The sequence below is a fragment of the Nipponia nippon genome, unplaced genomic scaffold (genome assembly GCF_047370975.1).
Source record: "Nipponia nippon isolate SJK-2023a ecotype South Korea unplaced genomic scaffold, ASM4737097v1 scaffold_13, whole genome shotgun sequence".
Classification (NCBI taxonomy): Eukaryota; Metazoa; Chordata; class Aves; order Pelecaniformes; family Threskiornithidae; genus Nipponia; species Nipponia nippon.
Window position 1 is genome coordinate 12,670,528 of NW_028262324.1, and position 22,902 is coordinate 12,693,429.

At 37.6% G+C, this 22,902-nt stretch overlaps 1 long non-coding RNA gene across 1 annotated transcript in view; it reads left to right on the forward strand.

Moving 5' to 3' along the window:
- The window catches only part of LOC148056550 (uncharacterized), a 122,567-nt gene that overhangs the window by 94,071 nt on the left and 5,594 nt on the right, over positions 1 to 22,902 (forward strand). The window contains exon 3 of the long non-coding RNA XR_015703110.1: positions 21,479 to 21,591. This is a non-coding gene — a long non-coding RNA (uncharacterized LOC148056550). The remainder of the gene's footprint in view (positions 1 to 21,478; positions 21,592 to 22,902) is intronic.

Below are 22,902 nucleotides of genomic sequence, written 5' to 3' on the forward strand. Positions count from 1 at the left end.
TATGCCTCGTGTGAACCTCCAGTGGCTGTTTGTTGGATGTTTTGCGTGGTGGATGTAAGGGCCATTTGCAGGTTCTGGTGAGTCACCGGACACCTTTAAGAAGGCATCTTCCCTGTGCTTGCTGTTCACATTGAGCTGGGGGAAGCAGCCAACGTCTTCTCAGGTTTTCTTCCTGTGACAGTAAGACTTTTTTTTTGCCTCACCCACATGTGACATGCATAGGATTTAGAGCAAACAAAGATACCTATTTTGAGGAAGCTGCATGGATGAACTGTTAGCCCTAAAATCAAACCAGTTGTCTAGCCAGGTGGGAAAAAATGTGGTTCATGTTTGACCTAGCCACATTTCAGAAAATATGTTAATTTTCCTCCATGGCTTGCAGTCACACTCGTTTGTGTGCTAGCTTTTAATAGAGTTGTGGCCTGTGTGCCGTGAGCTATCCTTAGCTTGAATGCCAGCATTTATAGGATTCCCTTGGGCAATCAGATACAGTTGCAGGGTAGAACACTTACTATTTTACTTATCCAAAGGAGCTTGCAGAAAATCTTAACTTTTCTTTTGTTGTGGAAGTAAAATTAGAAAATATACCAGTGCTTAGACTATTTCTCAAAAAGAAAGAACAGGGGGGAAAAAAAGGAAAAAAAAAAAAAAAAAGTGGCCTGACCTCTCATTAGTGTATATTCTGCAAGAACACTCTGTTCTTTTGCAGGGCACAGGTTTTATTTTTCTTCTCCTGTCATGCTTAGAGGCAAAACTCAGATGTGGAGGGGGTCTGAGAGCTGTTCTGAAACTGAGTCATAAATGCAAATGAATAATAAGAACACAGTTAATCTTACCGAGAAACAAATATAAATATTGTACAAAGAGAGATCTGTGGCGTTGGAGTGTATACATCGTGCTATCAAGACATCATGTAGTTGTTTCATTTATTCTAACTTCTTTTCATCCTGTGAACAGCTGTCCCTTTATTTCTAAAAGCTATTTTAATGTGGCAAGGGTGTTTTTAGTTTAATCTGCTACAATACTCCTTTTGTCTCCTTGTCATACTTCCAGCTTTAAAATATTAATCCAAGCTAACAAAGAGAATTTTTGATGTATTCTAAAATCCTGAATGCAATGTATAATTTAAAAATAAAAACACTTTATTAGGTTACGTTCATATTCAGATCCAGATATGTTTGGCTTGAGTTAGGCTCCTACTTGGGGACGTTTTTAAAGAAATAAATATTTATTGGGCATTAACAGTCTCCCTAAGTGCAGCTATTTACTGCAGTGTGTTAAGTGCCCTTTCTATGCCTAGTCTATAGAGGTGCTGAATCTTTGCATTCCCGTAATAATAGTTTAAACTCTTAGTCCAGTCAGTTCAGGTTCATATTCTAAGTTGAAGATTTCACATTCAATTACAGTCATGATGAAAATCCATGTACCCTTGGGTTGTGTTCTCCTCCCCACCCGGGGTCCACATGACTGAAACACTCTTCAGACCCAAATTCAGAAAGTTCAGCACCAACGATGTTTGTATAAAGATGTGAATTGGGAAGAAAAGCACTGATTAGTGAATATTTTTTAGCTGAACTGAGAGTCACTCAGTCATACTAAGGCTGTTGATAATGCTGGATAATTGACGGAAAGGTGTGGAATGATTTCTGAATCCCAAAATTTCAGATACTTTAGGATATCACAATTCTGGTAAGCAAGTGTTATATACTTACGTGATTTCATGGAGAATGCCATACATAAAAAGTAATATGTATAAAAGCTATGCAGCTTATAAAAAGCCATTGAAAATTAATCATTCAAATCATCTGATATGGGACATTTGCAGAAATTGTGTCTAACTGGTAAGTGATTTACTAGCCAAAAAGAATGGCTGCAACTTACTTCAAAAATTTAGAGTAATCAACGCCTGTTCAGATATACAAGCAAATTTTTCTATTATTTGTAAAGTAATCTCTTAGTCTTTAGATAATAATATTTCACAATGAAAGGATTTCAGAAACAATTCGTAATGCCATTTTCACATTTCCAGCATGACTGCAGTTAAAAACTACAAGGGAAGAAGTACTATGGAATTTTGTTGTGTTACAAGTCTTGACTTCACTGGTCTGACATTTTTAGGGAGGAAAAGAAACAAAGAGGAAACTGTGCTGGGATTAGCTATTTGTAGCATTTACCATTGTAATTGTTCTGCAAATGGCTAATGTAGGGTAGGTCACATGAGACTTGTTACTGGGGATAGTTTCCAGTGGTAGAGCTGCATTATGTGATTAGTAGAGGAACTCTGCTGTTACAGGACTTGCAGGGTAATCCAAATCCTAGCCATGGGAGGAAGCCAGCCAGCACGGGCTTTTGTTGCCAGCGCTGCTAGGAACTGGCTCTTCAGTTAAAGCAGTGCAATGCAATGATGACTGGGGTCGCTGGGAAGCCTTCGTTAAGTTGTACCTGTGAACAAGCTCCTCTTCCCTCAGTTCTCTTAGGTGGGTATCTCGTGTCTCCTGCTGTGCATGTGGTCTCCTAAGCCTGCTGCTCCTGGGCTAATATGGGACAAAAATATGCTGTCTAAAAGGCTACACTGGAAAGCCAGGGGAAAAAAAGTGACAAATTAAAACTCCATGGTGGAGATCATATTTCTCACCTGAGATAATATTAGACTCAGTAGCTGATAACTTTGTGAGATTAGCACTTTGCTGAAGTGTATTCAGTCTGGAAGTCAGGGTCCATAACACCTTCAGAAGATATATTTAGGATATAAATGATTTTCTGCTTAAGTGCAAACACACAGTTGAAAGAGTTTTAATTCTGCTGTGTCCAATGTGGTTTAGGGGAACATCATCCCAGTTTTCAGTGTTTATACCAGAGCGTGTGCCAGACTGTCTCTGCCTCAAAGGTTCCTCTGACTTATTTGGCCTTTAAGCCAAAACAGTTTGTACCAGGCAAAGGTTTGATCTCTCTTGTTTTCCATTGCTGTAATATTCTTCAGGAAGAGCCTATCCATTTGAGCTATCTACGCCTTTCTTGCAGAATGATATCAGGAGCTGCAGGAACAGACAAATTCAATGCCCTTCTGGTCCCTGTAAACGCATTGTGATAGAGGCCAGCTAATTGGATTAGGTTTTGAGTTTTTCTGGCCCTGATGGATACAGCTTAGAAGAATCCACTCCAATTCACGCTTAGTTAAAAATGCTCTTATGTCCATGCTTGGTATCCCAACTTCTGTGAGCCTGATGAAATTTGAATCTTGACTTTGTTACTCGTTACACACCTGAGATACTACTCAGCTATTTTACCAAAGCCTCGTGCTAGCTGGCTGCTGTCAGTTTGGGGAGCTCATCCCAAGCTGGGCGAGAACTAACTGAACTGAATTGTCAGTTTGCAGAGACTCTGTTACTGCTTTCTGTGTGATTTTTGGATACTCTCATAAGATGCCTGCCTTTGAACTCAAATGCTTTGAACAGGCTGGAGATAGCACACGTGTTTAAGCCACTTCCCCAACCTAAAGTTACTGTGCAACTGTAGTGAACAGAAATGCAGAGTAAGGTGAAAGGAGAAGGGGGTGAGAACCGGGTAAAGCGTCATCTAAAGCAGGACTTTCCAGCTCATTGGAGCTCTATTTTCTGCATGCTCAAGAGAGTACTGGAACAACAGAAAGCTCTGCTTGAGTGTGTAGGAAAGAAAAAGACAGCTGTTGTGCAATCTTCAACTAAATGAAACCTGATTGCTAGGTTGGTTGCCCTTCTCCAGTTATTAGAATGACCATCTGGGAAGTCAGTAACAATTAGTCATTGTTTGGCCAGATAGTGCCAGGAACCAGCTGCCTACATGGACTTGCAAATAAGCTGGGGCTTAGTGTAAAATAAAAGGGGAATTTATTTCCCTTTCCACATTCCCAGAATGTGGATCTCTGAACATGAGGGAATAATTTTATCCTCTAAGATAAGAATACGTGAAGAACTGTAGCTTATAAATATGAGCCCTGAGCCTTCCTCCTATGATTTCTTTTCCCCTTTCTTGTCAAAATAACCATTCTCATCCTATAGCCTCTTGTAACGGCCAAAGGCCCTGACTTCTACTGGACCCAAGTATGCTGCTGCTACGTGGAAGAGAAGGGGCAGAACAGTGTTGTTGTCTTGTACGCTTCATGATTTCTGCATTTCTGTTACACACCGGTACGCATCAGAGCTTGGAAGCAGTAGTCAGAGAAGCTGGAAGAGCAACAATGAGAAAAAATGACAGATCTATGGCTACCTGGATCTATTGCTTTTAGCTATTCCCCTGCTCTGCAAGGAAAGCCAATTGCGTTTGCAAGAATATGCTCATTTATGGATATGAGTAGCGTATTAGGATAAGATTCCCAAGGACTCTTTCTCCTGCAAACATGACTGTTTCAGCTTCCTGAAGGAAGGAATTTTGGTCCTTTATCTGTCTGCTTGTACTATAACAATGCTCTCCTAACAAACACACCAACCCTGCTTGTGAACTGTAAATCTGTGTGCTGGCTACCGAACACCAGCGCGTTCTACGCAGGTTCAGAATGTCAAAGGCTTTTGTGCTTATCTCTGATAAAACTGTTTGTTTTTCTAATGAGATAAATTAACAAATTTGAAAGCCTTCCTTATAAGAAAAAATTGCTGTGCAGCCACCTGCAGCACTGTGACCTGTGCTGTTTGCTCTAGATGTTAAAGTCAATTAAAAAAAAAAAAGGGAAATGTGTTATATACATGGCCTCTTATTTTTAATCCTTTTAATATTATTGATTTTTATTTTATTCCTTTTCATTTCTGTTTTGACTTAAAGTGGCTTTACATTGATTTTGCTTGTTATCTTGTTTCAAGTACCCTTTTTTATGTTGATTTGTCATGTAATTTTGGTTGCTTACCTTTCAGTTGTATGTGTATGCAAATAATATAGGCGTGTGTTTATTTTCAGTGCTGTTATATTTCTTTCCCCCTTTCTTTTCTTTTATCACTGTGTCGTATGTTGTTATGTCCTATCCATTTTATGTTCATTTTAATATCTCTCTCCTGTGCTCTGTAAATTATAAGCTTGTGGTAATATCTTGTTGCAAGTTGTTTCCTGGTTTGTTGGGGTTTTTTTCCCCCTTTTTCTCCTTTTTACTAATAGAAAAACAGTTTTTGTTGGAATACAAGTTTTTCATCCTAGACTGCTGTCACAATTCACGCTATACTGTAGTTACAAAGCACAATATTCTATACCTATGATACCTTAGTTTAAATACTCTACATTTTTCAGTTTTAAACTTAGAGGTCAGCATTAAAATTGGGGTTAAGTAAATGAGTAGTAAATTTCTTTAGATAAAAATTTAAAATTTACCACCTAGATAAATATATTACAAATTTCTCAATGTCTACATGAGCCTAGATTTTATATATTTACTGGTGAAGCTTTGAGAACCTCAGTGCAAGTATGAGCCCATTGTTGATGACCTCAAAGTAGGAAAACTTGGTGATCAGGTGTACATGCAACACTTTCAAAATGATTTGGCTTGTTTGAATAGAATCAAGTGTATGAAGGTAAAGTAAGAAATACAATTCAGATATGATGAATATAAGGAAAGTGAAGTGACTGAAGTGTTCATGGCAAAAAAGCATTTTTAATCTATAAAGCATGTTTCAAGGTTAGTAGAGTGTGCCAGTTCATTTATTCTAAAGCTCCTATTGCTTAGATTTTAATAATCGTTATGCACTATGATAGATTATTGTTAATAAGAAATGTATGGGATAAAATGAATAGCTAATGGTATCACTTTTTAAGTGCTGTTGAATGCATTCTTCAAAATGGAATTAAACAGTTTGAACGTTATATAAGTTTTCTGAGCAGGCTGAGTGGTAACAAGGAAAAGAAAGGAGGCGCAGAAATTGAAATGTTTGTTGCCTCCCACTAAAAATCAAGTATCTCACTATTATAACCTTATTAATTAGAACCAGAAATGTAAGGCTGAGCCTTGTTTCATCTATACAAACAGTAGAGGCTTGAGTGAAATACTCAGATGCTTTAGTATAAAGAGAATGCATGGACTGCAGACAGGCATCATTTCATTGTTGATAACTTATCACATTTACTCTCCCTGTCTGCTACAAGTAGAAGTTGTGTACTGCCAAAATTAGCACACCGAAGGTTAGTAAAGAAAATTATTTGATTTTATTGCAGTTCCATTGTCCCAAACTACTTCATTTTCCAGAAAAAGTAGTTATGAAGAACTGTAAAAAATAACAGATAAGATGTCAAAATAGGTGATCCCTTCAAAAAAAGTCTCAATGGCATCTCGAGTGTTCTGGCAAATTCAAGAAACTGTTTCATCTCCAGTTCAATTCCTAAATAAGTCAGCCTTTAATAGCCCTTTTTTTTCCTCCAGTGGGAGATGGAATACTCTTATAGTGCTTTAAAAACCTTAGATAACCTCGTGTCCTGCTGCAACTGAGACTCTGCAGCAGATACCTGTCACAACCCCATCTCCTGCTCCATGTCCCGTCAGTGCTGGTTCTGCATAGAAACTGGAGCAGCCCCTCAACACCGCATTGCCAGGAAGGAACTGGCCCAGGACCTCAGTTCCTGGCTGGCAGAATCTCTGAGGCCTTTTAAGTGCAGACACAGCAAACAGGTTGGAAGATAGCAGGAAAAAAGTGCTGGAAAAGCACTAGCCAGAAAGGGAAGGGCTCTCCCAGAGCAGCCACTCATTGGATTCCCCTCCCACATCCCCTCCCTGAATTTGCAGGGATAGACACCAGGTGGCGATGGCCACTCTTCTTTCCTTGCAATCTGGAAACAAAAATCCAAAGTTTTTGTGTGTCCTCTTAATCAGGAGTAGACACCGCATGCAAGGCATTGTCATCTTTGTGTGTTCAGTTTCCTTAAAGAACGCGTATTCTAGTCATAGCAAGCAGTATTTAAAATGAGGGTGATTTTCTGTGCAAGTGTGATCTCATGACCCCCAGCGTACTGCAGCGGCTGGTTGCTGTGGGTGGTTGTCCCTGTTCCTCACCTTCTGCCTCCCTGATGGAGAAGGAAGTGGTGAGCAGAAGGTGGCTCTGCAGGATCTGGCTGTACGGAGAGGCGGGGAAACATCTGAGCAGTGACGAACGTGGCCCTTCAAGTTTGGTGTCAGCATATTATCTCAGCAATTCACAACTTGATGCAACATATTATGCTGCTGTCCCAACACAATACCTAATTTTTCTTGGCAAAATTAAATGATTCATTGAGGGAGTGGGACTTTTGTCAATTTCTTTTTTTTTTTTTTTTTTTTTTTTAAATCTGTGATAGTGTTATTGTTAAAGGGAGTTATAGCTACCTAAAAACCTTACTTAAACCACCGGGCAATCCTCTGTGTTATGAAGTGAGATAATTCCTTCAAAACTAAACCCCAGCAGCAAAGGATAAAGAAGTGAAAGGTGTTACATGATGTTCATACACGTGTGCTGTGTCATTGTAAGTATCTACAAAGGGCTCCTTTATCTTTTCTCTTGCTCAGCAATCCCATTGGGCTGCAGAATAACAGCAATCAAGTCACCTGTCTGGGGCAGATTCCCTGTTTGTTGGCTTGCTTTTTGCTGAAATTCTTTTAGTGTATGAAACCCTCTGTGGTACTTGACGTGATCAGAAGTCTGTTTTAGGAGTGTGTCTTTTAGAGTAAATAATCTCACTGAAGCATCAAAGGAAGCTGTTGCCATTTTCCTTTTTTTCTAGCTGCACATTGGCCACATCTGCTCCTCCTGGATGAGCACAGAAATCACGTAATGAAGACGTGCAGTGGGAGGCAGAGCACTACCCCTTGGTGGCACGGCAAAATAGGAGGCTGCTTTTCATGTTCAGATTCAGCTCTTGCTATTAATGTGCTCACAGGCCAAGATATATAAAATGTACAGCGCAAACTGGTGGGAACAGGTTTTTTTCAAACAACCTTTCTAATATTTAGTCGTGCTGAAATGACTAAGTTCTAAAAAGCATTGAACTTATGGTCTTTTGACCAGGTTAAAAAAAAATCTGGAAAAATGACCAGCTTGCTCTCCTGACCACTAATTCAGCTGCCAGAACAGAAAATAGTAGGTGTTAAACAATTTGAAAGCCTAGGCTCAGACTACTGAAGAGTAATTTAATAGTCTGTCGAGGTGGTACTTAGTTGTCAAAGGAGTAGATTTTTCCTGGGCAACTCAGATGTCTCTGTGAATCAGATTTCAATGATGCCAGAAGAAGGAGCTCTCCAATGCAATGTTCCTGTAAGAACAATACAAAAAAATGTCATTTTTTGGCACAAAATTGCATGGAAAACTATATATTTTCTTTTTAGTCCCTATTATTTCTGGCTCCTATTTGCCAGAGTATTCCTGATGTTTCTTTCTTTATTCTCTCTTCTTAGTGATGCCCATGGGCAAAGAAAATAAGGTGTACAACACCTACAACCATACCGTGAAATAGAAATTAACCTCATTTATCTGTGAACCTTTTCCCCTTAAATTTAATTCAGGGAATCCAGAGAAGTAGCTTTTGTAAAAACAGGCTGCATGAACATTTTCTATGAGCAAAGATGCAGTGCCATACCGTGGTTTAGCCTGACCTTCTTGGCTTGAGACCGCTGTTCTCCCTAAATGTTTCTTTTTGCCATCCATCTTCAAAGAGCCAAGGGGAAACCTTGTCTTGTTTGAAGTCAGTGGCAAAACCCACATTGACTCAAATAACATCAAGATTTCACCCTAGGAACATTTCAGCCCTTAGAGAGAGTTTGAAGCAGTTATAGACATAGAGATGCAGCTTCCTGAAATACAGAACAAGAAGCCATCCAGCCATCAGACTGAGCTGGAAATATCCTTACAGCTTCTTCTTAAGTTTACCTAAAAATTATACCATGCCTGCTGTAAGGTTCAATTCTTTTGCATCTGTTAAATTGCTTTGCATGAAAGTGTAGTTCTCAGGTACCATGGCAACCATGTTTTCTAATCTGATTTTAAATTTTCACGGTGCAATGCATAAAATATTGGTACATATTCTAGATTTTGATTTATAGGTGGGAGTGAAGTTAGGGATAGCAATTTAAAAGGCATATGATTCTGTAGAATTAAATGTTTTCTTTTTTAGATGATATACGGAAAATGGTTTCTTATTTTCATATGAAAAGTAAGTATTGATTGGCTAATTACAGATGTGTAGGTTATGGCTGGCATCTGAGGTGCTAATAGCAAGTAGTATTTCTAGATACTATGTAGAACATTTTCTACTGAGTCCAGACAGATTATAGAAAATACAATTGTTTCCTGTATTTCCAGATATAGAGTACATATCTGTAAATATCTGGCAGATTCTACCTCTTACTGAATACATTTAGTGTCTCAGCAGTGTGGAGGTAACTTTATGGTTTTAAGAATGATTCTGAAAGACATGCTCAAATGCATAAAAATTGCTCTTTTCCCAAGAAAGCTAAAGATAACACTTAGATTTTAACCTTGTATTGTATCATACTCTTAATATAATCTCTAAGTCATTATGTTTCCAGAAATATTCTATGAAGAAAATCCCATTGTGCTTAAATGATTGTACATGTGAAATGTGTCGTGGTCAGTATGAAGCCTCTATTATCGATTGAATTAAGTTGGCACAGAGCACATTCTGCAATTCAGATGTGCAAGAATGTCCCTGAAAGATGTCAAGCGCAATTCATCTCAACATTTGACCTGATGCCCATTACACCTACCAGCAATGGAATCACAGTCTGAGCTAATACACAAACTTTGAATTTTGCTTCAGTTGAGTTTTATAATTGGAGAAATTGTGGGTTTAGGTGGAGGGAGGACACAAAGGAACTCTTTGCACGAGGAGAAATAAAAGAACAGAAATATTTGGGTAGTGTTATAATACATCAATTAACTTTTTAACTAGGTATGCATGACTTGCTGTTTTGACCGAATAGCCCTCCTGTGAACCTTATTCTTGTCTCTGCATTATGCCTGCTACCTTTATAAAAGTACAGTCGCTGTCACAAAGAGATAACAGGAAAGTAAGCTTCCTGTTTCAAAAATCGGTGAGCAAGAAGCCTAGTATAGCAAGAGAAATCAGAGCAAACGACATTGTGGAAATTCCAAATAGCCTTTGTGTATGAGGTTTGTAGGAACTCCACTAACAGGGGAATGATTTGAGGTGATATTTAATCTCAGTCCTGTTTGGAAAAACAACTTTTCATCAATTTAAGAAAGTAGGGGTGCATGTGGGTGTTGGCAATGATCGCTTGTTTTTCTACTGAATTAGATTTTTATTGGCTTCATGTGTACAAAGGCAGTTGGCAGATGACAGGTATGTGTGAGTTTTGCACTAGAATGTGTAGATGACATGGAGAAGTAATAAAATCCCTAGCAGTCTCTAGTGTATATATCGTTATTGTATGCTTTATAAACATTTTAGCCATATCCTTTAGTCTTTTTTTTTTTTTCTTCTTTTTGAAGGTAGTGCATTCTCATTCTTAAAAGTGCATTTGCCTAAGCTATAATGTTGGTAAAAGTTATTTGTTTCAGTTTTTTTAGCTGGCGTTGTATTGTGCAGTCACTTTGGATTGTGTCACTTCTAGTGAGTTGTATCATAGGATAAAGCAAGAGTGATGCAACCTGACATCACATGCCACAATGTGATCACAAATGTGATTTTCAGCTAGAATTCTGAGCTAATTTGTTTTTCTCAAAGCTGTAAATTCCTAAAACTCAGGCTTTCTGTGAAGAAGGAAGCAGCTTTGAATGAATTGCATTCATTAAAAGCCAGTATTACTGAGGGAGAAAACAAAGCTGTTTTTTATACTAGTTTTCTTAGTCTGAAACTTCTTTTTGAGAAACTCAACTTCATCTTATTTACACATCTGCAAACCAGGAGTAAATACACTGAAGCTAATGGCTTATAACTGTTAAAGCAGAGCAACTGATATTAAGTGCAAGTCGTCAGAAGGAAGCAGTAAAATTCACATTTTGCAACTAAGAATTACTGCAATTCAATTTTGCAGAAATCTTAAAGCAGATATTTAAAATAAAGGGAAGCTTAAGTTGTTCACAGAATACTGAGAAAGTAGGTGCACACTAATTTTATTTGTACTTTAAAATAGGTCTTAACATGAATATCAGAAAAAGTGGATGGCTGTATTTCTTGACTCTTAAATACTGTAGCAAAATGAAATTACTTGTCAAATTAAATTTTGTCCTCGGTTCTAAAAGTTTATCATGAATATTGCTGAAAATCTCAGTTCAGAGAACAATTACAGTAACAGAATCTGTGTACTTATCACAGAGTTTTTTATTTACAGCTGTTGCATCAACTTAGTACATATGTGTTTGTCCAGAAATGAGAAGATACACCAACAGAAAATCCTGGAATAGTATATGGTGGGATTTCTGGGGTAAAAAACTGAGGCTTTTTCAAGTATTTAAAGAACTAGGTCACAAGTAGGGCATTGTGGGATGATAGAGCTTCCATTAAAGTAACAAGAAATAAGGAAAGCTCTGTACCAATTTGTATTAAGTTATATTTTTGGTCAGTGTTTGAAAAGGACACACGGCTTTGGCTTTCTATTCTGTTCTTTTTCATACTGATATAACTGGGAAAAGTTGCCTCTGAAATCATGGCATATCAGATGATTGAACAAATAAATTCAGGAAAACATTTATTTTACAATTTTTTCCCCATTATCTAATTTGTGTTGTATATATATGAACAAATGTGTTTCCTCTTAGTTACGGCAGCTTTCCTCTAGAGCTCAGTACATTAATCTATGTGATCTACAGTGCTTAGTTTTGCCTAATCTTTTTCTGTGAAAAGATAGTAAAACTTTGAAACCTGAAAAAATAACAAAGCATTGCCAAGTAATAGGAGGCAAGTAATTTTAATACCAGCCAAATGTAAGCATTGTGATTATTTTGCGTGTTGGCATATGTAAACAGTAACAACAATCTTCACTATTCCCCCTTCTGCTGGGGAAGGATTAAACTCCATAGTAGGATGTGCTTTAAAAGCTATTTTCGTGCATTTTAATCAAACAAAATAGGTTATCACATTAGAAATGGGCTGACACAAGTTTACAAGGACAAATGTATCGTGTGTCTTACGTGTTTTCTTGGCAGTGACTGCTGGAGCTGCCATGAGCAAATGGATTGAGAGGAGGGAGGAAAAGGAAAAGCATGCAAAGATAACTTGTTTACCGATTTATGCAGTTGTTCTAGGATTGCTCTTTTTAATTTCAGACTATTCCAAAATAGGCATTACTATACATCAAATGTGTTTGGTTTAATGATTACAAAAGCATAGGAAGCTTAGAATAACTGCCATCTAAAATTCTTACGATGGTATGAATTTAGAGGCTCATAGAATAGATGTAACTTTTCTTTAAAAAAAAAGAAAAACAAACAAACAAACAAAACCCAAAACAACAAAACCAAAAACAAAACCCCCAAACCCCCACCTTCGTCTATATACAGACTCTCATATAAGTGAAATCATCACTTTTGATACTGCTAGACATTCACTTTAGATCTAATTATCAAAAATGTTAATGTTGGTCTACAAAAAATAGTGGTATGTATAAGCAATCTAATAACAAAGAGTTAAATTGTGGTATAAGAATCTAGGTGTAAGGGCTTTCTTAGGGAAAGTCCTTGATTTCAGTGAATTTTATAGTGGTCGTTGTAGTATAAGTCTGTACTTATAGGTCACTATAGAGACAATGCATTTTATATTAATGTATTAATATTTAAAATACAATTTGTTTGCAGCCATAATAAATATTATGGTTTTACATACATAAAAGACTCTGTGGATGAAGCCTTTAAAAGGGCAGATCTTTCTTTTGTGTGGTAAAGGACCCCTTTTCTCATCTCTTTCTCTGCCTCTCATCCATTGGCAGTTTCTGCTGTAACCATGTGTTTTTCTTATATGTGAAGTTTTGATTACTCTCCATGCTTTATGTTCTTCTGAAGTCAGATTAAAAGACTATGGTCAATCTTAAAACACAGTTTATGCAGCAACCATCTCTGCTACTAATACCTTACGATACTCCACAAGCGTGAGTACGTTGAATTTTTCCATTCAAGTTGCTTGAATGTTAACAGTTTTACTCTCCTGTAGAAGATGGCATAATGCCATATCTGGTATTAACAACTGAACACGTAACTTGCTTTATGGCTTACCTAGAAAGAATCTGCTTGCAGCCCAACCTAGGGATTATTAGCTCAGGCTATATCAGCCTTCATTTTTTTGGTTCAACAGCTCCCCTGTTCAATCTCTGGTATGTCAGCAAATATGACAGCTGTCACAAATATGCTAGGTTTGAGATAAGATACCTATTTTCAGATCTGCTAACAGTCAGGTGTTGGAATTTGAAGTAGTTCAGGTTTCTAGTAAAGCAGATAATGTGTTTGAAACTATTTGCATTTTCCCTAAAACTGCAGATTTTCTGCAAAGATTTTCTTGCCTCAGTTGGAAAAATCCCCTGAATTCAGCTTATTAGAGTGTGACCACTGGAGTCCCTCTTTATAAGCAAAGCTTTTTCTTTGCCCTACATTTCTACTCTGAAGATCTATCAAAAAAATTGCTGCTTTAAATATCCCCTCTGGGAAATCAATAACAAATCAAGCAGCTATTCAGTGAGATTCATTGATGTAACCAGGTGAGGCTGCCAAAATCTTCAAGAATAAGTTGTCGATTATCAGGATGGCAGCAGAGATCTAGCTGTGGTGGTATTTGGGCTGATTTGATACATTCACCTACATCATTTGTTAGTATGAGTGCTACCTCAATAGTTCCCTGGGATACTACATGGCTGTATCTACTCCTGTTTAATGAGATTCAGGTTAAGCATGTGAAGTACCACATGTGAATATTTTCATCTTGTGCTTTATATAGATTTAACTATATTTGTAGAATTATTCCGTGCTTGGATGGTGTGATATGGATCAGATTAAATAAGATCTGCTTCCTTCCTATTGGATCACCTTCACAGCTTTTGGCATCCTGCAATGAAATGAGTTGCTAGAAGTTGGGGAACTAGTAAATGCATGCACCAGAAAATCATAGTGACATAATTCAGAATATTGGCCCACTGAGTTGATATCCTCAGCAGAGAAACCAAGAACCAAATTGACAGAAAAGAAGACGTTTTCAGTAGTCAATTCAGAGCAATGAAATAACCTTCTAGTCTATGGCAGAGGTCTCTAAGGTCAACGGAGAACTGCATCAGCAGTTTGGTGGAAGAAAGCTTACTTTGGCATGTCAGAGCTAAGCCTATTCTGTGTGACTGGTGAATTTTGTAGGTAGTATTATTTTCATTAGTACTGTAGTTCATTTAACAGAGGTTTACTATTCTTTTAACTTTATAGCTGTCAGTTGTCAGTGTAGATCTGCATATTTTCTTATAAATATGAAGAAATATATGAATTTACCTTATTAAGATTTCAGTCTACTGTATCTTAATGTACTTGTTCAGATAAAAGACAAAACCAAGAATGAACACTTTCCTGTAATGAATCAATCTATACATTAAGTATTGAAAAAAATCTGAGATATAAGTAGTATGTATTTTCCAAAATTTATTCAGTTGAGAACTTTGAAATAATATCAGTTCTGATAAATGGAATATGATAACACATCTTTGCATTTAGCTAATATGTTTCTTGGTCTTTGGTTGTGAAAATAGCCAACAGTCCACGGAGAACACATGCTTTGAACTGCAGTGTCTACTGTGATCCTTTCGTTAACATCACAACTCGCCTCAGAAATGCAACACCCCTGAGATTATAAAACTTTTAACTGGGGCACAGTCATAGTACATGACTGTTAGCTTTGTATGAATGAAGTCTGTCTGACAGCATCATCTGATTCAGCCTAATCAAGTGCCAGACCTCTTCAGGCATGAAAGAAGATGCATTTAGAATCTTATGAACATAAATAATACCTTTTTTTTTTTTCCTACAAGGTTCACTCACACCACATAGAAGATCTTATGAGGCCTTTTATGCTTTAAAATGTTTGACATCACAGACAGAAAATATGAAGTTTGTGGATGAAGTACAGCACCTGCATACAGTAGTTTGGGTTCACTTCTTGCAGTAGCATTTCTTTGCTGTCTTTAGCAAATCTCTTAGTCTTTCTGCATCTCCATATTTTTAATACACATAATGCGTATTAAAAAGAAGTAAACTTTCTAATATCCATAAGTTTCATGTATCTCCATGAATTTCTCATTAAATAAGAAACACTATAAGAAATGTATGGAATAAAAGGATTACTTTAATGGGTGGCTACCTAAATACCTGATTCAGTTGTATTTCCCAGTATTTTGGTGCATGAGAACTTCCAGTTTGTTACTGATCACTGAAAGACTTTTCTTCTTTTCCTGATCTCTGTGGTACCTGCACCTGAACGAAGAGCACACCCTTTTACCCTGTGAGTATCTAAAACAAACAAACAAACCCCAGCATATCGAGGAGCAGGAGCATAAGTTTAGGTGCCTCAGCACTCTGCTTTACAAGTTTTTAGTACCCACAGATGAAGAATACCTAGCAATTAGTAAGTCTCTGAAAATTCTCTTAACTCTGCATAAAATGCAAATAAAAGTACATGCAACATTCTTAAAAGACAATACAACTAAAAACACAGGTGAGGAAATGATGAGAAAACCATACTTAATCTGCTAATACCTGGATTAAATCTGAAAGGTGTGTCTCCCTGTATCCAGCTGCTGACATACACCTCGTTAAAGGTTCTGTCTTCCCGCATCCCTGTACGCATTGGGTTGCATTCATCGGAGCAAAGCCTTTCTGAACAGAGCTTTTTCACTCTCTCATTTTGGAACACTACTGAGGGTCCAGTCAGACTTAGTGCCCCCTCCCTCCAATGTGTTCAGGAGATAACTTTCTACTCCCCTACATAAGAGAAACATGTTCTCATTTATTTGGGGGGCACATGATGTTTTGTTAGATCAAAGTGTGATCTCATGTATTTGACTGGTTAAGCAATGCCTTCTCGCTTCAACAGGAGGGAAGTTTCCCCTCTGCTTCCCTTGGTGATTCAGTGAGCGTGTTTCAGCATTAAGTATCTTCATCCATGGAATCTTACATTTTAGATCTGTCTGTGTATGAGCAGGATGATGATTGTCCATTTTAGGGTTACATTGGGCTGGGGTGAATATATTCCTACTAAGAAGTAATAATAATATGCATCAGATGGCTCTTAAAAAACTGAACTGATGAAAACTGGGAACAATCATCATTCCTTACTGAACTTATGTGCAGTAAAATAATGTTGTCTCTCAGCGTTTGTGTTCTTGGTGTGTTCTGCCAAGGTTAAATAGTTCGTTAAAAAGGAAAAGAAGCTCCAAAATACACTGGGAATATCAAACCAGTAGAAAAGAGATGTGCATCCCTTTTTTGTTGCTCTGAGTCAGGACAGATTAACTGTTCAATAACAGCCTTTATTCTTGTCTAAAAGGTGTTCAGGAGCTATGGAAACTATTTCTCATAATCTTGTCTTTTGTTTCCCTTTGCTTGTTTTCATTGGCAGGATTTTAATTTCTTAATTGGAAAACTGTCAACATTTGTTAATGTAATATTTGAAACATATAAATAATCTTTAAAAGTTTGGATAAATGGGCTTAGTAATTATTATTTTTTCTTTGGAAGTTTAATTAGAAAGGTGTTTATAGAAGAGTTTATACTGACTATCTGTCTGTGTTAGTAAAAGTCTGGATAAGGGTTGTATTCTTTCCTTGGTAATTTTGAATATTCATGACAACTCTCTGGTATCCTCATGAGAGATTTCTTTCCCTGTTCCCACGGATTTGAGGAAGGTTGCTACTCTGTCCTGAGAATTGCTGGAAGTTACACTCTTTCCTATGCCCCCTTGAATCAAAGCTGTGAGTGAGTTCCTTTGGACTATCCAAATGAGTGAGTCCTGTTAGGTGGCAGCCTAGAGAGTTTTGTTGGGATACCTAGTTTTGCCAGTTATCAGGGTATTCTTGTTAGCATGATAGCTAGATGGTAATGCTGTGTGGGCATCCAGAACTGACTGCAAGAGCATCTTTGACTAAAACCCAAAACGCAGCCTAAATCATCACAGATCTGTCTTTTACTTCTGTGCACATATAAGTCTCAGACACTTTCTTGATTTGCTGGTACGTGAATGTGCTTCCTTACGTGTCTCTCTTCAGAGAAAGACATACTCTTCTTTTTCTGTCTTCCTGCTGCTGTGCAATTAGTTTAATTTTTCTACAGGTTTAATGTCACATTTTGTCCTTTTTATTGCATTTCAGTAGTAGACTCTTAGCCTTGCTCAGTGACTTCAGGAGAGTTAGCAAAAGTTTTCTGTCTTTTATAAATGATGGAACTTAGATGTCATTGCCTCATCTCCTTGGTCTCTGGATAATATTTGTACTTCCTGGTAAAAAGATATTTTTTTTTAATTGTAGAAGCAAATATTTTGCATACTTAAAGTTTATTAATCCAAAATAAGGGAGCAGACTGGAAAATGAAAATAGAAATATTGAAGCCTACCCATAGAAGCCCTACAGAGAATTTACTTATCCATATTGTGCCTTAGTTTTTCGTTTATATGCAGTCTGACTGTTCCACAGGAAGAGTCTGATCATTGACTGGTGAAGTTCCCTGAACTTTTGAGATGAAGGACTTGATATAAGTCCAAAGTGTGGGAGCTGTAGAAGGTGGAGTTGTAAATGGCAGATTAAAACCGAAGACAAGCCAGTTGCAATGGAGCTACGTTACAATAAGAGGGCAGTCTCTATGCTTTTTCTAGAATGGAGAATGCCTATATTTCTGAACCTGCCTTCTTAATCTAATTTTCTTTCTTCCTGGAAATAAAGTAGTAAAACCAGTGCCAAAATATTACTTATAACATACCTGTGCACCAAACCTCTATTATTTCTACTTTCGAGTAAGCCATCTCTAGCCTTTTGGAATTGCACCTCACCATCAATGGTTACAGATATTTAAGGAACATGTTTCTATCCTGGCTGAGATACAGCTTCAGTGAATTTGCCTACCCTTGGAATTGGGGATATGGATTTAGCACTTGCATAGCTAGCAACCTGGCACATAGTCATAAATCAGGTCATTTTCCATTCAAATGTTAATATTTGCACCAGCAATTCATGTGCAGATGGAGGTATAAATTGTACCCCAAAAATAAAGCCTAGCATTTGAAAATGTGCATTTTAAATGCAAGCAATTATTCTTTACCATATCCCATCTATCACTGGTCATATACAGGGAAAAGGAGAAAAAAAGGGGAACGGCACTGCAAATTTTTAGATCAATTCTGAATACTGCAGCAAACAGGTTTAGGTGAACAAGGTAAAAACCTGTAATTCTGTAGAGTATTAATATGGTTAGATGCTGTTCCTGCTCAAATTCTGGGTGAAGTTTAGAGCATTTTCTTACAAAATAATCTTTTTCTGGCTTTTAGAATTGTCTATTCTGGACTATACAATTAGTCCATCTTCTTGGCTTCTTTGTTCAGCTTTTGGGAACATATCCAGCACAGATTTAGGCATCTGTGTGATTTTATACAGTGAATATTTCTATTGAAGCCAAAGGGAAATACTAGCATTTTACAAAATAAGGCACTCTGCAAGTTTGTGGTCTTGATCCCTGAGACGATTTCCAGCTTCAGCTGGATCATTGATCTCAATCTGGTGTATTTGTCTTCTACATTTCCCAAATTATTTGGCCTGAATATATCAGGTTTGTTATTTGTGTTATAAACAACTCTGCTGGCTGTTCGCTATCAGTGCATTTGTAATATAATAGTAGTTATTCCAGGGCTCCTTGTAAACATCAGGAATCCTGTGCTATCACATCAGAAAGATGACAGATTGTCAGGGGTTTTGCATTGTCATCTTAACCCTGCCACAGATAATGGCTATTGAATTGCACTCAGTTCCACAACTGAATCTCTGCAGCTATAACGTACCTGCGGAGAGCTTCAGCATCTGGGTTTGAGATCAGATGGACACTAGTACAGAATGTTAATAGTCTTATGCATGGCCACACAAACACATGTACTTACACCTGTGTGTACACAGGCTTCTTTAGTTTGTGTAGAGCTTCACAGAAGCATGTTGTGTTAAATAACTTGAGAAAGAAAGGATGGTTGATTGCTTAGGTTTATGCTGCAGTGACTGCATCTCATGGTTGTTTTGTTGGGAGAAAGATTTTGCCACCCTCTGGGAAACTGCCTAAATTTAAAACATGAAGACCTGAAGATAGCAGCAACACCTTTCAAACAAGTGTGTCCTCAACATACTGTGAGAGAGCAGTAGGGTTATAGTTCCAGCTGACAAATACATAAATGTTGTTTGAATTCTCTGGGACCATTATATTTCCATGAGTAACAGTTTAAGCCTGTGCTTCTCAATCATTTAAAGTCCAAGGACCAGCTATACTTTTTGAAGTATATTGCAAAAAAAGTCAAAGAGCTGCAGACGATGTTAGCACTGTACTTTTTATTTGCAGGCTAAAATTCAAATGTCCATTTATTGCTTGAATTGTCTTCCATTATGTTCCTTTTCTTGCTGGTGGGATTTATAAAGGAAAAAAAAAAAAAAAAAAAAGACTTTGCAGATCTATTCTGATTTCTTACAGGATGTCACTGGGCTCCAAACAAGGAATGCTGGCTTGCCTTGCTTTTTCTCTGTGGTTTTACAGTTCTGAAGAAAATCATTAGTTGCTGTTTTTTTGCCTAAAATACAGACTGAAGCCATACAAGACAGGCAAGGGATTTGTTTCCATCTGTTCCAGGATGAACACTAATGTGTTTTTGGTCTGAGCTGCATTAGGAACCAGATTCTGTGATGCACCGAGTGCCCTCATGTTCTATTGACACCAAAGAGAGTTTAGATCTCTCAGCACCTTCCTGTAACCAACCCTAGATTTTTAAGACTCTTGCAGACCCCAGTATATCCCTCTGTTTGATGACTGCTCCTAATAACTTACAGTATCTGCTACAAGTTTTTAGCAAGCGAGTGAAAGCACTAGAGACAGAAAAAGGATGCTTAAAATCCACCTGTCTTACAGGAAGCGTATCCTTTCAGGTGTGAGATAAATGGCAGTTGCAGCGAAACCTTCACGAAAGCTGCAGCTTAATGAGAATCCATCAGGCAGAGCTGCTTACTAACACAGCTGAAGCCTTTCAAGGAGAAAGGTGGAATAGACTGAGTAACAACCACGGTATCAGCCTGTGTCTGGTAGAAGATTAAAAAAGAAAGCCTGAGCACAAGCTTTCTTAGACTCCACAAGTAAGAAGACCAACATGCTGGCAGGAAAAATACAACTTGTTATACTGATTTTGTTCACAAAACCCATTCAGTTAATTTAACACAGCAAAGAACTTGCAGCAGCAAGAAAAACAACCACAGAACACTTTGAGAGTTGTTATTTTGCTGAGGCAAAGGCATTAAGGTTGGATCCTAGTCTTGCTAGAAAAAATAGGCCAATGTGGCATAATCTGCTTGATATTATCCATGTACTTCAGAATTAAATATTGTTTTCTTGATAAGAAAAAAACGTAACAGCAAAAAAAGACATTTTTATCTAGTGACAATAGCAAAAGACTTAGGATGCAAGTTGACAGACAAATTTCTGCTCTGAATCAATCTTTGTGAAAATGTGTTCAACATTGATATGAGAAAACTTCCTCAACGAAGGCTTTTACTGCATGGTTCTTCCATCTACTAAGTCATAATGATGAGATGCATAATATTGGAAGGTTATAATTGAAAATGTCTTTGGATCATCACTGGTGGCAAAATTTGTTTGAGAGCTATCAGATTAATCTAATAATGCCTATAAGGAAAGCATGAAACTACATTAGAGACAATGCTGTGATTACCTCCCTTCTCTTCCCTTCCCTACAAAAAAGATAAATATAAACATTTTCTGAGTTTCTTTCATGGTAGATTAGGAAACAAACCATCATGCATGCTAAACATTTAAGAATGGGACTAAATTAAATTTCTGAAACAGATGAGGCGAAATACTGTATGGCCAATAGCAGATATTTAAAAAAATCTAATTTCTTGAAACAAGATAAATGCATAAACAAGTATGCTTCTTAAGCTTATTAAGCATCTTACTACATTTCCCTTCTGGTATTCTTGTGGGGTTTAATTTTTTTTTCTAATGAAAAATTAGTGATTTCTCTCTCTTGTGAGAGCCAAGGACCTCAGTAGAGCGCTATCCTTGAAGCATATCTTCCTTTCAACATTTTAAAATGCCTACAGAAGCCCCATAGAAGTTTGAGTTGACTTCTCAGACCACATCCTTCAGGCAGCAGGAGCTCTTGAACAGATTTTTCCTAAGATATACATCTAGCTATCTGGGACTGTTTGAAGGTACTAGATAGGGCAAAATGGCACTCCAACTGGTCAGATTCAGGAAGGATTTTTTCATGTCTTATAACATGTTTAATGTATGTCTGTGATCCCTGGTAGGCAATCACCTGGATCTTATAGAGATGTCAGCCATTTGGGGGTCCAGCTGTCCTTTTATAATTCTTCTGGCTGCTGTTCTATTGATGAAAATTAATACAGCACAAAAGGCAACTGTAAGTATTGTTCAGTGGGTATCAACAACCTTTCCTAGCTAATCCTTCCTCTGAGCTGAGCCATAAAAACTCAATCTCCACTTTAACCTTTTCCTTTGCAAGAATACAATAGGCTAAATTGTATTATTTTGTCCCTGTGCAGTGTAGTGCTGGTACCTTTTGTCAAAGGGCACCCACAAAAATGTTCCTCTTTAGCTTGTAATAAATCCTTTGTCCCCGGGATGCGTGTATTTGCAGACAAGACAGGGGAAGAGGAAAGACTCTAGAATGTCTATCCTATGCTTTCCATTCACCTTTAAACAGAAATTTTCCCTGATATTAAGATGCAACCCTGGAGACAAAATCTATAAATGTGCTTGGAGGGAGGTATTTGTACACATTTTTGAAAAGTATGCAGAAAGAAACTGAATGGTCTTGACCTAAAACTGCTGCCTCTAAGACTAGGATTTTTATTGTTGAATTCAGTGAGTATTGAGTTAAACTGAAACCAAATCTTTTGAAAATCTGGCTTAGAATTTCATTTCATGATGTGGATTTAGCTGGACTATTGACTTCAGAGAGCTGTGTCATGGATGCTTCGTCCCTCCAGAATATATGCTTCAAATTACTTACATTCCAAAGACAAGCAAAAAAAATATTAAAAGCCCTATATAAAATAACTGTATCTGTAAAAATTAGTGGTTTTCCCCTTACGCAGCTATCGTTCCAACAGAGCTAGATGAGACAGCTGAAAGCTGAGCAGAGCGCCAGGGCTGTTCACATGCAAGATTGTACGCCCTGGGATACAACAGGGCTTGTCCCACACACAACTCGGAGCACACTTCAACAGACAAGGGATGCTTCCATGTGGCCAGTTTTGCCTGGAGGCTGCTCAGAGTCCATTTTACGCAGCAGTGTAGATGGCCCAAGAAAACGTGCCTCCTGTATTCTCTTTCAGTTCTGATTGATGGTAGGAAGATATGAGGACTGTTTTCCAGGTGCTTTTTCAGGAGCACACACAGAGATTTAAAGCCTTCCTTAACGCTTCTATTTTGGAATATTATGGCCCTCAGAGTATTGGGGTTTTTTTCTAGGTTCACTTCACAGAACCATGAATAGAACCTATGTCTGCTGAACCATGGAGTAAAATTTATATCCATTTGGAGGGCTAATAAAACAAGGTCATGAGAGTCCCCTGAGATATTTCGAGTGTATCCTCCAATCACACTGAAATGAATAGATGGCTGTTGAACAACTTGGACAAAGTGACTGGGCTTGAAGGATGAGGAAATTCACAGTTGGTATGAATATGTTTTTCTAGCCAAAAGAAAA